The sequence below is a fragment of the Lissotriton helveticus genome, chromosome 12, assembly GCF_964261635.1.
Source record: "Lissotriton helveticus chromosome 12, aLisHel1.1, whole genome shotgun sequence".
Taxonomy (NCBI): Eukaryota; Metazoa; Chordata; class Amphibia; order Caudata; family Salamandridae; genus Lissotriton; species Lissotriton helveticus.
Window position 1 is genome coordinate 498,123,317 of NC_136073.1, and position 15,528 is coordinate 498,138,844.

A 15,528-nucleotide genomic window follows, 5' to 3' on the forward strand; every position below is an offset into this window, starting at 1 on the left:
GAGAAAGCTGCCACTCGAGAGGAAAATGTAGTGACTGGCACCAAAAAAACAGTGCCCTCTGGAAGATAGGGTGGTGCTGTTCATGCTGATTTTGCAGCACGAACAAGCTCCCTGTGCTAAAAATCAGCAGAAGGAGCGAGACATGACGATTTCCGCACATTCACGGAACTTCACAGAATGTTCCTGAGATTTAATTTAACTCCATGGAATCCTGCAGGGTGAAACTCTGAGTTCCGCCCACCCCTAGACAGATAGCTGTGTGCAGTGGAGCTGTTGGCTAAATATGTTGAAAGAAACCTAGAATTTCACTGAAACAAACAAAGGTTAAACAGATGTTATAGTCAGGTTTGCCAATATGATTTTCCCTAACATTAAAAAAACTCCAGTAATTAACTTAAAAAATAATTAAATAACAGTGTAACTAGGTATGGTAATAATATCCTAGCTTACAGTAAAATAAGCATTGAAAGTTACTGAAAAAATGTAAAAAGCAAAGTTATACTAAGATCTGAAAAGTACTTTAAAGCCTAATGGTTAAAAATCATATAAAAACCTGTGATTTTCTTACAGGTAAATTACGGTGAACTAACTATAACTTGTGCCCCGCCATCCACTGCTTATGACCTCGCATGTTACATCACTCATGACATGTTAAATAACATATTTGATGGTATTACTGATGACATCATAAATAACGTCATTGATGACATCATCCAAGCTACTGCTCCTCAAACGATTGCTTAAACTGCTCATTTTTTTAAAGAAAGTAAATAGTAAAACGCCCATAAACATTTACAGCACAAATTCACTTTATGGATCTGTGTGCATCTATAAAATATAAAGTGTCTTGGAAGCAAGCCTGATTTGATGCAGTATGGCAAACTTTTATATGGTGCACAGTTTAGCTAGTAGCAAAGGTTTAGGAGCAAACAGCACTTCATTCAAACAATATAGATACTGAGGGCAACTCGTGTGAGCTGCAGATGAAAGTTACAAATAGTTTGTGGGTTAAATCAAGGTCTTGCCTAATTAGAGCTCTCCCTAGCGAGAGTAACTAGGGCTGCAAGCTAGTCTGACCGATACTATCACTTGCTGGCAAGAACACGCTGTGTAATGCGTTTTTAAGGAGCTTTTAGATCGAAAACTATTTTTATTGTTTGGGGGCTTGAAATTGTTTATTTCAGTGGGAATATTGATCAGGAACACTGACACCTCTCCACACGCTATTTTCTCATTTCCCTGCCTCGCCCAGCCGGTCTTTTGATCCGGTGTAGGCGGCGGTGGGCGCCATCTTTGGTGTGGCTGGGGGGTGCGCTCTAGTCGCGCCGGCCTCCCGCCCTCCCAGGCTATTTAGCTTGGCTCTTACCTTGCCCTCGCTGCCTAATTAGAGCTCTCCCTAGCGAGAGTAACTAGGGGTGCGAGCTAGTTTGACCGATACTATCACTTGCTGGCAAGAACACGCTGTGTAATGCGTTTTTAAGGAGCTTTTAGATCGAAAACTATTTTTATTGTTTGGGGGCTTGAAATTGTTTATTTCAGTGGGAATATTGATCAGGAACACTGACACCTCTCCAAACCCTATTTTCTCATTTCCCTGCCTCGCCCAGCCGGTCTTTTGATCCGGTGTAGGCGGCGGTGGGCGCCATCTTTGGTGTGGCTGGGGGGTGCGCTCTAGTCGCGCCGGCCTCACACCCTATATAATTTGCAGCATGTCCAGACGGCGCAGCGGGCGCGCGCCGAAGCCGCGCCTAAGCCAAGCCCGTCTGCGCCCCTCCGCGACCGGACTCGGCCCAGGGCCATTACCCCTGGCCCTCTAGTGCGTTATTCTTCCTTGCAACTAAGACAGTTGAACCCTGGCCACTCCCACTGACATTGTATCATTCGCCCTCTCTCCACTGCAGTGGGCGTTACCCCCATCCCTTGCCCTGGGTGTCAATACCAACTTCCGCAACCTCGTTTGACTGGCTCCTCAGCCTCAGACCCCCCTAGCAATACTTTTTCTCATGAACTGCATATCACTCAACCCCATGGTTGTCGAGCAGCGCTCATTAATACGCGCTCCCTTCCATGCCACAGCTTACAGATCAGCGAGTTTATTCTCGCCCATGATCTTGACTTCCTTTTTGCCACCGAAACTTGGGGAGATGCTGGTTCAGGACCGGATTTCTGCCTGGCAACCCCTGAGGACTATAGTGTCGTTAGGCATGACAGACATATAGGAAGAGGTGGCGGACTTGCCATTATTTATAAGAATCTGTACCGCACCACACTTGATCCTATACAGTCCACTAACTGTGAAGCAGCCACCTTTGCTATTAATATTAATCATAAACAAGCCCTCAAGGGAATTTTGCTATATCGACCTCCCGGGCCCCGAAATTATTTTCTTGCCACACTTTCTGATTTTAATGATCACATCATAAGTTCGCCGGAATACATGATATTAGGAGATTTTAACTTCCCTCTGGAAGAACAGGGCAACCACGAAACCACTCAACTCACTTCTGATTTCCTAATCTTAGGACTTCAACAATTGGTGAAGGGAACCACACACCAGGCGGGGCACACTTTAGATGGTCTGTTTACCAACAACTCAGACATCTCTGTACTGGATATTCTTCCTCTTACGTGGTCAGATCACAGGGCCATTATCTTTGGGATCCATACCCGGCACGCTAACCCTCCCCCTTCCAGGCCACGAACAAGGTTAGGGACCCGTGCTTGGAAAAATGTGGATATCCATCAGATGCTAGATATCCTGACACTATCCTCTCCTATGGGGGTAACCAATCCTGCTTTATCAGCCTCCGATTTCCAAGACTGGATTCGGAACGCTGCTGATCAGGTGGCCCCGGAGAAGCTTATGCGACCTAACAGAATATCCCCATCGGCGGCTTGGTATACCGAAAAGCTTAGGCTCCACCGACAACACTGCAGGAACTTGGAAAGGCGCTGGAGGAAACTTTACTGCCCCATAGCCAAGCAGTCCTACAAAGACGCCCTGAAAATATATAAAAAGGCTATCATTGCCCGAAAAAGTGCATTTTTCTCGGCTCAAATCGAGAATGCCAGAAACTCTGCTAGAAAATTGTTTTCAGTGGTCACTACTTTGTCCACCCCCTCTACGGGACCTGGGGTTGAACCCTCTCAGTCTTTTTGTAATGCTCTGTCCAGCTTTTTCACTATTAAGGTGGCAGATATATACTCATCCTTTGCAGGGAACGTAGGGACAAGATCCAGAGTCTGCAGTGGTGAAGATCCAGCCACTGACCATGATCCCTTCTCGTCCTTTGCTCCTATTATGCAAGATCAAATCAGCACACTCATCTGTACTACCAAGTCTGGCTCCCCCTTAGACCCCTGTCCGCCCTCAGTGATGGCTAACCTCAGCGAGGTGATCTCTCGTCCACTTATGGAAATTTGTAACACCGCATTCCAAACTGGTCGCTATCCAGGTCCTTGGAAGAAGGCCGTGATCAGACCTCTTCTGAAGAAACCCTCCCTGGACCCCACAGCGCTGGCCAGCTATAGACCAATAGCGTGTCTCTCCTTTCCTGCCAAAATATGCGAATCTCTGATGAATAAACAACTCTCAGAGTTCGTCGATACTTACCAACTTCTCGACGAAACGCAGTTCGGCTTTAGGAAAGGGCATGGAAATGAGACCGCTTTAATAAAGGCCTCAGACGAGATCAGAGCCATTATGGACCAGGGAGGTGCGGCTGTCCTGATCCTTCTGGACTTGTCCGCAGCCTTTGACACGGTCGACCATGCTATTCTGGTCGACCGTGTCACAGCCCTGGGGATAAACGGTACGGCTAGAGATTTTATTTCATCTTTTCTGGCCAACCGTACCCAGACAGTGAAGTTGGGTAACTTCTATTCTCCTGTCTCTGCACTCCCCTGTGGAGTTCCACAGGGTTCCTCGCTAAGTCCAATGCTATTTAATATCTATGTAGCAGACTTAGCGAGGGTAATAAAGGCCCATGGGTTGCGACTTACATCTTACGCAGACGACACCCAACTGGTTCTGGCGATCCACAAGGACGGCCCAGCGGTGGCAGCTAATTTTCAAAGGGCCATGCTTGCTGTCAGTACCTGGATGTCCTCCAATTGTCTGAGGCTTAACTCAGACAAAACCGAGGTCATGACCTTTGGTAAACTCTCCCCGGACTGGTCTTCCACTTGGTTGCCTAACCAGCTGGGCTCTCCACCTGTCCCAGTTGAAAAGGCTAGAAACCTGGGAGTTATCTTCGACAGCAAGCTGTCATTTAACCTTCATGTCAACAAGGTTGTGTCATCTGCGTTCTTTATCCTAAAGAAAATTAGGAAAATACTGCCTTACCTCCCCACCTCAGCTGGGAAGACCCTGGTCTCCACCCTAGTGTTTTCCAAAATCGACTACAGGAATGCCCTCTTCCTTAATACTCAGAAACTCGTTCTATCTAAGTTGCAGTCCATACAGAATGCGGCTGCAAGAATTCTTCTTGACATCCCCCGCCGCCAGCCAACCACTTCAGCCATTCGTCATCTGCATTGGCTAAGAGTAGAGGGCCGTATTAAATTTAAGGCCCTCTGCATCGCCTACAAGGCAGTGCACGGCGTCGGTCCAAAGTTTCTGATTGAAGCGTTCCAGTTGTATAGCCCCAAGAGACAGCTGAGATCCGCCAACACCTGCCTGCTTCCGGTACCTCGCACGAGAACGGCAACTTGGGGAGACAGGCGCTTCTTGGTTGCCACACCCAAACTTTGGAACCTTCTGCCACTCACCATAAAAACTGCCCCCAATTTAATGAACTTTCGGAGGCTCTTAAAGACATGGTTGTTCAACCAGTAAGCCTGCTGCTCGGTCTTTCTATCCGCCACATGCGCCGAGACACCTTCGGGTATTTGTTTGCGCAATAAAAATCTCGAAAATAAATAAATAAATAAATAAAATATGTGAGAAAAAATGAAAGCATATGTTTATGATACGTAATTCACCTGTGGATTATTGTGCACAAGTTGACATTAACCCCTTCCATGCTTATGACAGAACGGTTCCGTCATGAGCGACGGTTGAGCTGTGCTCATGACAGAACCGTTCCGTCATCGTTCCATTGGCTCAATGGAACGTTCAGCACAGCGCAGGAATCTGCGCCGCGCTGAAGCGGTTAAAGTGTTGCCATGTAGTGCTATCAACAATTTTTATGCTAATTGGAGATTTGAAGGTGCAGATATATATTTCCAGAAGTTCAATGAAAATTCTGATACATTGCACATTCTTGAAGAATGTATAATCTATGGGCGACTCACATAAAATGGTTCAAGTAGCAGAATGATTGTAAGTGTTGTTGTAATGGTGTTGTAATGATGTACTCATTTATATTCATTTCAACAATATGTGTTGGGTATTTTTACAAACATGCATTATCAGTTGCTTAAGCATAGTTTTGAACCAGCTGACTTAAAATTCTTTTTCACATTAATTATTTCACAGGTACATTCTTCCATGTTATATTCAAGCCAGAACAGGGGATTAAGGCTACTTTGCCCGCACTGGTGACAAAATCCCTATAATATGCATATGTGTGGGTGCTGGAGGTCTGGGACACAATCCCCTAGATCCCAAAATTAGAAAACAAGAAACTTGTTTTACAAGTTAAATTACACACGGTGACCCCGCACACTTCAACAGTAAATAGTACAATGTAATGACTTTATATATGTGGTCACATAGACTCTCCAATTGTTCTCCCAAGAATTCCAAAGTCAGATTTCTTCTGTAAACAGATTCTTTTATTCACAACTGATGATTAAAACCAATAGCCAACGCGTTTCGTCCGTGACCGGACTTCTTCAGGGCTTTGTTCAGAATTTTCTATATATTACAGCTTCACATTGGTCTTCCCACTTGAAATTCACATATTTTTCTGGTAACCAGATGACCGCATGTACTACGAGACGCCGATACCTTGTTGACGGCCCTTACCGCTCTATCTTATTGGACTTTTTGGAAACTTGGTGTAATTGGAAAACATGATTGCTTTATTTATTTTCTGAAAAATATGTGAATTTCAAGTGGTAAGACCAAGAAGAACTTCAGGTTGGGGCTGTGGACACAGCTGAGTGGGAAGCAGTCCCTGTTGTCCATTCTAGCACTGTACACTCACTAAGCTCCTGTTTTCAAGCTCCTTGCAGGTATAACACTTCGCGTGGTCACCAAAAAAAAAGACGCCCCAATGGTACACTAAGAAATGCAAGTTCAAAAGACAGGCTCTGACTTTAGCCATCAGAACCAAAAACTGCCTCATGGTCAAATTGGCCAGGAAGGAATATAAGGCTGCCTTGCATAAAGCTACAACTGAGTGGGATGAAGGGTATTAGCAGGATTTGAAGGACGAGAGCTTTGGGAAGAACAGAAATCAATTTTGGTCATTAGTGAGTTGGGCAGTAACAGGGATTTAGGTACCCTGCCCAACCACATCACCTGCCATGAATGGCATGACTACTTTATGAAACTATATTCCAGTACAGAGGACGGATGTCTGGAGGAGTCAATCAGACCCACAGACGTCCCTCCAGTAGGGAATGTTAGTGATCCCTTCTCACAGGTTGAAATAGAGGCAGCAATTAAGAAATTGGTCCCCACTAAAACCCCAGGACCAGACAGACTCCCAGGAGACCTATACCTGTTTGACCCTAGAGGGTGGTCACATTATTTTCAGCTATTGGTCAATGCCATAGCTGCTGGATGCCCAGTTCCAAAATCCTCGAAAGGTGCTGAAGTGGTCCCTATCTACAAAAAAGGCTACAAGAAAGACCCCTCAAACTGCAGGCCCATAAGCCTGATTGACGTTATGCAAAAGTTCTACCTAGGGCCTCCTATAGAGAATCCAATCATGGTCCGCAGAGGAGGATGTCCTCTCTCAATACCAGGCGGGCTTTAGGGCCAGTACTGGGACGATCAACCAAGTATTTAGGCTATTGATTATAATATGGAAAGTCGTGCTCATTTGAAAAGGGCAGCATTTATCTAGCATTTATCGATCTCAAGACCGCATTGAATCTGGTACCTAGGACCAGATTGTGGCAGATCCTTAAAGATAAGGGCATTCTACCCCCAATTCTCAATCTATTGATTCGTCTCCACGAGGACAACTATGCCCCGGTGAGAAGGGGAGCCCAAGGTTAGCTGACAGAGCAGATTCCCATTGGTAAGGGAGTTCTCCAGGGTTGCGTCATGGCTCCCATCCTGTTCTCTTTATATGTGAACGGGGTAGTGGGATTTCTCCAAGAAGATCCAGCGGACTCTCCAATCCTGGCGGGCGACAAAGTGCTGACGCTCCTGTTCGCTGACGACACCTTGTTTGTGTTGAAGACCCCAGCTGGGCTACAAAAATTCATGTACAGATACCCATCTTTCTGTGACTCACGGGACCTAGTCATTAACACCACAAAGACAAAGTTTATGGCCTTCAACCCCCATACATCTTTCAGGAACAACCTTACACTGAATGGTAACCCCCTGGAGAGATTCGGGACCTTTGAATACCTTGGGATTCGACTCTCTGATAAAATGTACTGGAGGCCCCATTTAGCCAAAAAGTTTGGTGATGTTGGTCGAAGGTCAGATAGAATTCCCTCTTAATGCAGCATCATGTAAAGGGGTCAGTTGCCAGACTGGTGACCAACAAGCCTTGACAGCGGCAAGCAGTGCTGAAAGTAACTTCGATGTCTGATGGCCAAGTGGAATGCTGTAGGTGTCTGCAACTTCCTGGAAGGTAGGACTACCGTTCTCACAATACACTAGACCATCTGGAGTTGGGCGATCTCATGGAAGGCCGGATGGCCATCGATTCTTTGGATCCTGAGCTTTGTTTTACCTGTAGTTTACAGGGGACTAGTGTCACTGTTCCAGGGGAACCTGAGGGTGATTCAGTCTTTTACAGGGGTCAATCTGCCAGGAAGTGCAGAGTTTTAGCCAAGAATGAGGCTCAATCATTCAGTTCCAAGTCTGATGCCACAGGGACAATGTATCCCTCTTTTGTTTTGGTGTTGTGGGGAAAGTCCTGTTATCGCTGACTCAGGTCTCCACTAGGTACTTCCTTAATGCAAGTTGGTCAGAACTGAGGTTCTGGTGTCAAGGAAGTCTGTTAAATCCTAGACTTAGGAGACTTAGAGGAGTGGAAGCTAGTAGCTAATGGGCAGCTAGACCCTGAAGTTAGCCTGCCCCTGAGGTGTCCACATCCGGGGCGTGGGTCACCTTTTCTAACCAGAACCCTATATTTTGCCACTCCTAAAGATGGAAGTAATACAATGTTAGTTTACAAGCAAAGGTGCCCACCCCGGAGGTGTGGCTAGCCTTCTGGGGGTGTACACCTCCTTGCATAGCTAATTTCCCACCTGCCCAGGTGAAAATGTGCCTTGGGCAGAGGAGGACTGTTTCCTTCACTGCGAGTCAGCCCTGATGCATATCAGAGTTGGTGCAGCCTTTGAAGCTCAACACCTTGATGTGTCACTTCACTAGCCTGCTTGGGAGGAGGGAGGTGTAACACCCTTCCTGCCCAAGCCTTTGTTCCTGACTCCTCGGAGTGATCATACTGCCTGGCAGGAGGTCAGAATACTCTTTTGGCAGCCGCAGGAATTGGACATGTGGGTTTGCCAGCCAGAGCACAGAGAAGCTGGGCAACCGGATGGGCAACCACTAAGGTAGCCTCCTGAATATGTACCACATCACCGAGGACACAAGATTTGTGTCAGGCATGCAAAGACATGTTGTTTGATACCAAACATCATATATTTTGGCAGTACCCTAACTGAACTGCCAACCTCGGTAATGTCAGGGTAGCAGCCCATGTTATTGTATTGGCAGTTAACTGTTATAGTAGTTTCCAGTGGGAAACACCACTATAGGGACTCATAAGCTTGCACTTATGTGTCCCCCTTTAATATACTGCATCTTGTCTCCTAGGTTGAGTAGGCCTTTCTTAGGGGTGTCTGACATATATTAAATATAGTGCATTGACTCTGCTACCCATGGTGAGGGCACAGTCGAGTTTGAGCAGTTTGCACAGTTCCTGCAGTCTGCAATGGCAGGCCTGCTAACAGTAATTTGCTTGGGTCATCCTGGATAGCACAAAATCATGCTGAAGCCCTATGTACCCCTTCACTAACTGTGCCCTGAGTACCCCTGGTACCATATACTAGGGACTTATAGGGGGATGATGTCCTTGTCAATTGGTGTAGCCTAGTTAGAGGGCTTCAGTGCTCTGAAAGAGTCGAAAACCAGATTCTAGTAGTCCAAATTGGGTCAAGACATAGGGGACATCTACAAAGAGCCCTGTTTTCTTACAAACATCATCTCTATTTTTCTATTACCTATCTTTTTTCTATACTTCTACCTTCACCTCTCTTTTTCTATCTTTCTGTCTGCCTATCTGTTCTACTTTTCCTTGGCCTGACTTTCCACATCACTTTGTATCTGTCTCCTTAAAGCTCTGTACCTTGTATATGGCTTTGTGGATACTGTTGCTCGGATATGAATTTACCTTAGGAGAGCCCTAAAAGAGTGCATCTGCTCCAAGTCTATCGGTGTACAATGGCCATTGATATATACAGTTGAAGAAGTACAATAAAGCAATCTCTACATTTCAAAAAAGCACACAGATGGCTCTCGACCTCGGGGAGAGCTTGTGTGGACCAGTGTGTATGTGTCCAGATGAGGAGAATGTGTCACTAAGTGTAGGGTACATGTCGTGTCCTGATTGGTTGAGTATTTTAATCTCCCTGTGGTATTTAGCTTTCTGGTTTTTCTTGAGGAAATGGGCCCTTGGCCAAATGTGTTTTATTGGGGCCACTTTCCTCTGACCTGTTTTTGGTGCAACTATCTATCTGTGGGATCTATCAGGGCTTTCCCTGGGCACGTGTTTGTCCTTTAGGTTAAGAGAGAGCCCACTTGTGACCTGGTATTTGATAGGCATGGGTGTGTGTCATAAGACATGTCTAACCATGTATCTCTGACTCCGGATTGATGGGGAGGCCCCCTTGGGTGAATCCGACAGCAATGATGTGAGTTCAGCACTCCTAAAAATAATTTTTCAGTCACTGGTATCATTTATATCGACATCCTTAACATTGAGTTGTATGATAAAACAACGCATGCCTTAACAAACCATGTCAAAACAACGCAATCTCGACCACGACTGTGTCTTTACCATGCTTTCCTTTACCACGCATGCCTTTACAATGAGTTTTCATTGTAAAGGCATGATTGGTAAAGGCATTTGTTTGGTAAAGATTACACCCCAGCTCCCCCGCCCTGAGCCCTAAAACACAGCCCCCCAGCCTTGCAATCCACTCTACCCCAGTCCCCAAAAATACCCTGAACTCCCACCCTGACCACTAACACCCTGCTTCAGCCCCCAAAAATACCCCAACCCCAGCTCCCTCGACCTGAGCTTTAAACTGGCCCCCGCCCTGAAAACTGTCCCTTCCCCCCCACACTTAGCCCTAACGCTGGCCTCCAGCCCTAAAAACTACCCCCCCCCACCCTGAGCCCAAATACCCAGCCCTACTTATCAAGCCACGTCCTGGTCCTTCCTGTCATGATCCTTCCTGTTTCTTTCCCCGTTCATCCGCTATGCAACTAGAGTGCTGACCGCCATGGTTAAGGCATATGTGTGGTTAGGGCTTCTGCTTGGTAAAGGCAAGCGTTGTTCTGCGTGCTTTGTAATGGCACACGTGGCTTAGCCCGTGTTGTTAATACTGTTTCCCTAAACATTGTGCATTTAGTTGTCATAGCATACATTGACATGGTTCCTACTGATATTGACACAGTTATGTTTGCTTAGGTCACAACGAACATTGTTCTTACTAGTAACAGTATCATCATTTGTGCACATATTATGATGTACATGGATATTGTCATTGTTGGTGCCGGCACTGCTGTGTGAGTACAGTTAATAACATGAATTGGCATTGCATTGACGGGCATTGGCATGGTCATGTAGGCACAGTTTATGGCATACATTGAAATTGCCTTTATTGGTATTGCAGTTGTTGGGCCAGCGCATATCATGGTATTTATTGACATTGTGTTTAAGCATTCCAACCATACCTAATGGACTAGTGCATAATATTACGATAAAACAAATGTGCTTTAAGTATTTATTCACAATTACGAATATTCAACAACTAAAACTACTATTTCAGGTCCTTTGTGCTTCAAATATTTTCATGACTCTATCAAGTGAAACCTGATCATTTGTTCCCTATTTCCCCATCTCCCTTTTCTACTCTGTTTTGTTCCTCCTCTCCATTTTGTATGTGTACAGCTCTTTGGCTAGACAGTGAACTCAAACTCAGTTGAGTGAGAGAAATAGGAGGGATGGGAGATAATAGAGATACAGAGAGCTAAAGAGAATGGAATATTGAGAAAGATCAAGTAAAGGAAGAATGGAAGTAGACATTGAGATCTAGTAAACATATATGTGGAGACTCGAATGCATTCCGGTAAAAACAAGAAGTTGAGACAGACAGAAAGGAAGATACAGTTAGATAGAAAGAGGAAAAGGTTGGTGGAGAACTAGCTGTGAGAGGCAAGATTGTATTGTTACGCAGAGAGATAGAGAGTGCTAAAGATAGGAAGACAGAAATTTAGAGAGAAGAGCGAGAATGATAGGGTGCAGCAAGATGTAAGGTAGAGAAAGAGGTATAGCAGAAAGGCATGTTAGTTAGAGAGAGGTAGAGGCAAACAGAGATGGAGGTAGATAGGGAGGGACGAGAGGCAATAATACATTGCAGCCTCTTTCCTGCAAGGGTTGGAACAAGATCATTAAACCTTGCATTCAAAGAAAACAAATATTTTTGAAAGACAAGAAAATAAAAATGGATGCACAAAAAGAAATGACTTTAACAAAGGTTGTGCAATCTTTTTTTATACTATTTAGTGGCAGACTCCAAAACGTCTGAGCTTCCTTTTTTCCATGTCCTTTATCTGACATTTTAACTTTCAATTAAATATTATTTGGCATCATAAGAGCTTGAATTATTTAAAAATTTAGTTAGACATTCAAAGTTATTCCCAAAAAACGGACTCCAAAACATGCTTTGTCTTGGACCCAAAAATCCTTGAGGCGGCACTGGAATGTAGCACAAGATCAAAGAGCAGAATGTTGTTGTATCAGTATGAATGTTTAAAATCCTGAGTCTATAAAAATGTTGGTGTGCTAGACTTTCTTTGTTTGCAATAACTTTTGCCAACCAATAAACAGATTGTGAAGCAGGGCTGGTGTTTTCTGCAGCGTAGTTTATTTAATTTAAGGCCAAGTACTTCTTGTATGGTTCCCTCTTTATCCACAACTGACATACACATTTTTCCGACTTTTCAGGACTCTTTCTGTATTCATACGTGAAAGAATGTACTGTCAACACTGCCTAATCTATCACAGGATCATTGATTGAGCATTCCAAGGTGGACTAAAGTGTCATTTTCTCTCTTTAATAGCTGTAGCGAGTGACTGATGTGCAGACTGGGAAGGACATATGCAATTCCAGCCTGCTGTTGCCTTTTTTCACAATATTACAGTTTGTGATGGTTGCCAAAAGCAAGGGCCATCAATAAACGGGAGTCGCTGGTACCCCAGTGATGTACCATCTGGCTGAGAGAGGTGCCACAGGAAGGCAGAGGTGAGATTAGATCGCAAAACAATCATTTAATTTTATATGAACCGTTATATTGTTTTTTAAATACCATCCATTATTACCAAATGACTTTCATGTTTCCTAAGAAATAACTCTTCACATGTTTCTATTCCAAATGGGCTCATTTTTTTACTTGTTGAAAATGTTATGATGTTCCCAAATGTTGTGAATACTGTAGGAGTAGTATTATAAACACCGTTCATTTTTGTCTGGACTGAGGCGTCCAATTAGTAGGTAACACATCAGGTACACTGTTATGTCCTAAACTCCCCATGTTTTTATTATTATATGTAACCTATGCCTTCTTTTATTTCTTTACATATAATTCACAAAATAATCTCATTTCATTATTCATGAAGAAAAAGGCCATGAAAACCAATGTTAAAGTACCAAATCAAAGTTAAACGAGTCTTGGAGCCAGCCATTTAGAAAGGGGGAGCAGGGGTGTTTTGGTGAAATGCTCCCTGCTAGGCGTCTTGAAGGGCAACTTTAGTCCGAGGCAAGAGTGGTGGCTAGATCTACAGTAATGTGGTAGCCGATTTTGCCACATATGTTTCATTGTAATGGCAGAAAACAGGAAGCATTGTCCAGTTTAGCCTATGCATCGAAGGAACATGTGTCTATTGCTGGTTAGCAGTTTCGTATTCCACATTTTGATCTGTAAATTAATCCTAGTTCTCGAACAACTTTGTTCTATTTGAGGGTGTTCCTAATGTCATCTTTGATTACACTGTTGAATTGAGTCACCTTAGAATTGCCTTACAACAACACAGTTCATTTACCTCTCATGGATAGCGAATCACCAAGCTGCCAGGGGTAGTACAAGTGACATTGCACACCCACTGACTTCACAGGAAGTGACATTATATGACCTTATATGATCATTTGCCTTAAATATGAGGTAGTGATACCAGCTGATGTTGTTTTTACATCATAATAATTGATCACTAAAGCTTAGTTAATTACACACAAAAAAATATATTTGCAAATCACAGGGACATTCAGAGAAAAGAGATTTAGAAAAACAGTGGTGGTCATGGCAACTGGTATCAATCCTTAAGAAACATATATTGATTACGGACTAATGTACTGACTTGATTTACTCCTTATCATTGTTAACAACTTTTGCTTTATGAACACTTGTGAGAACGCTCTGGGCAGTTTCTTTCAATTGACTCAGTTCAATAAATATTTTAAGTAGCCTGAGATGGAACAAGTTAACAACAGTTTAAAATTTAAGGTACAGGGTGACCATTAGGACCACACAATAAAAGTCTGAGTCAGTTACTGAAAGTTAAAAGGTTTGTTACAAACTCAAAACCAGACTAATATAAATCATTCTCAAGAATATTTTGTAAAAATATAGGATTATCAAAGGAAGACCAAAGTGACAGATAATATTGGTCATTAACAGCAAAAAACATATAAGGATCTCAGTAACCCTAATTCAGAAAATAAAGAAAATAATTTGATGTATTTGATCCTTCCGCTCATACATGGAAAGGATTTGCAGCATCTACTAAACCCTACACTAACCTAAGGATAAGGGAAAATCCTATTGAATGAAGGAAGCAAGAAAGATGTCAGCAGTCAAATTTCTGTTGAATATCTATAAGTAAAGAGTCATGTATAGCATAAAGCCACACAATCAAAGATAACAAGAAAGGTCTGTACCTCTCCAAGTCTAAAGGGAATCTAACTATTCACAAGTTGGGTTTACTTATTTAAATGCACAAACAAGATTTGAGAAGTATGACCTCATACCCATCGCAGTACTTTTCCCGTTCCCAAGATAAAACTTGCTGCCTTAAACATTACTCCCATATTTCAGTCTCTGATTCCAAGGCATCCTTGGAATCCTCACTTTGTCTGATAGTACCCACTGGTCACACTCCCTTTGTTCTTCATTAAAATATTTTGAATTTGCCAGTTTATCCTTGCCTCTTCTTTCTATCTCTGAAATACAATGTGCTTTTAACTAACTAATGAATGCCTTTGGTCTTCACATGCAGAGGAGAAAAGCATGCATAGAAACAACTTTCACATTAGTATAGTGTCTGGACTGTAAGCTTAAGGCCCACAATCACGTTAACTTAGCATTTCTCTTTAAATGCATGTTAGTTCTACACCCTGCATATGATCCAATAAATGAAATCCTTAATAAAGGAATCAACTATATTATACTGCACTCCTATATGTGACACAATATACCAATACACATACTATTAATCAAAAACAATGACTAGTCACATTTTTCAATCTCACTAATTCCTGGCAAATGCACTGCAGAAAATGCATTTTAATGCACCACCTTGCAATCTAAGCCTGTGGAAGATTAATGTTAGCAATCCAGATGTCTCTAAAGGAAAAAAAATTTGCCCAGGCATTTATGTTTCAAACACACAATAAATCACCTTCTTAGGGCTGGTGGCAGCGTTAGGGCTCCGGGTGGGGGAAGGGACAGTTTTCAGGGCTGGGGACAGTTTAAGGCTCAGGTCGAGGGAGCTGGGGTTGGGGTATTTTTCAGGGATGGAGAAGGGTGTTAGTGGTTAGGGTGGGAGTTCAGAATGTGTTTTGGGACTGGGCAGGGTGAATTGCAGGGCTGGGTGCCGGGTTTTAGGGCTCAGGGCGGGGGAGCTGGGCGTGATCTTTACCAAGCAAATGCCTTTATCAATCATGCCTTTACAACAAAAACTCATTGTAAAGGCATGCATGGTAAATGAATGATTGTAAAGACACAGTCATGGTTGAGATTGTGTTGTTTTGACATGGTTTGTTAAGGCATGCGTTATTCTGTCATACAACTCAATGTTAAGGATGTTGATAAAAATTATACCAGTGACT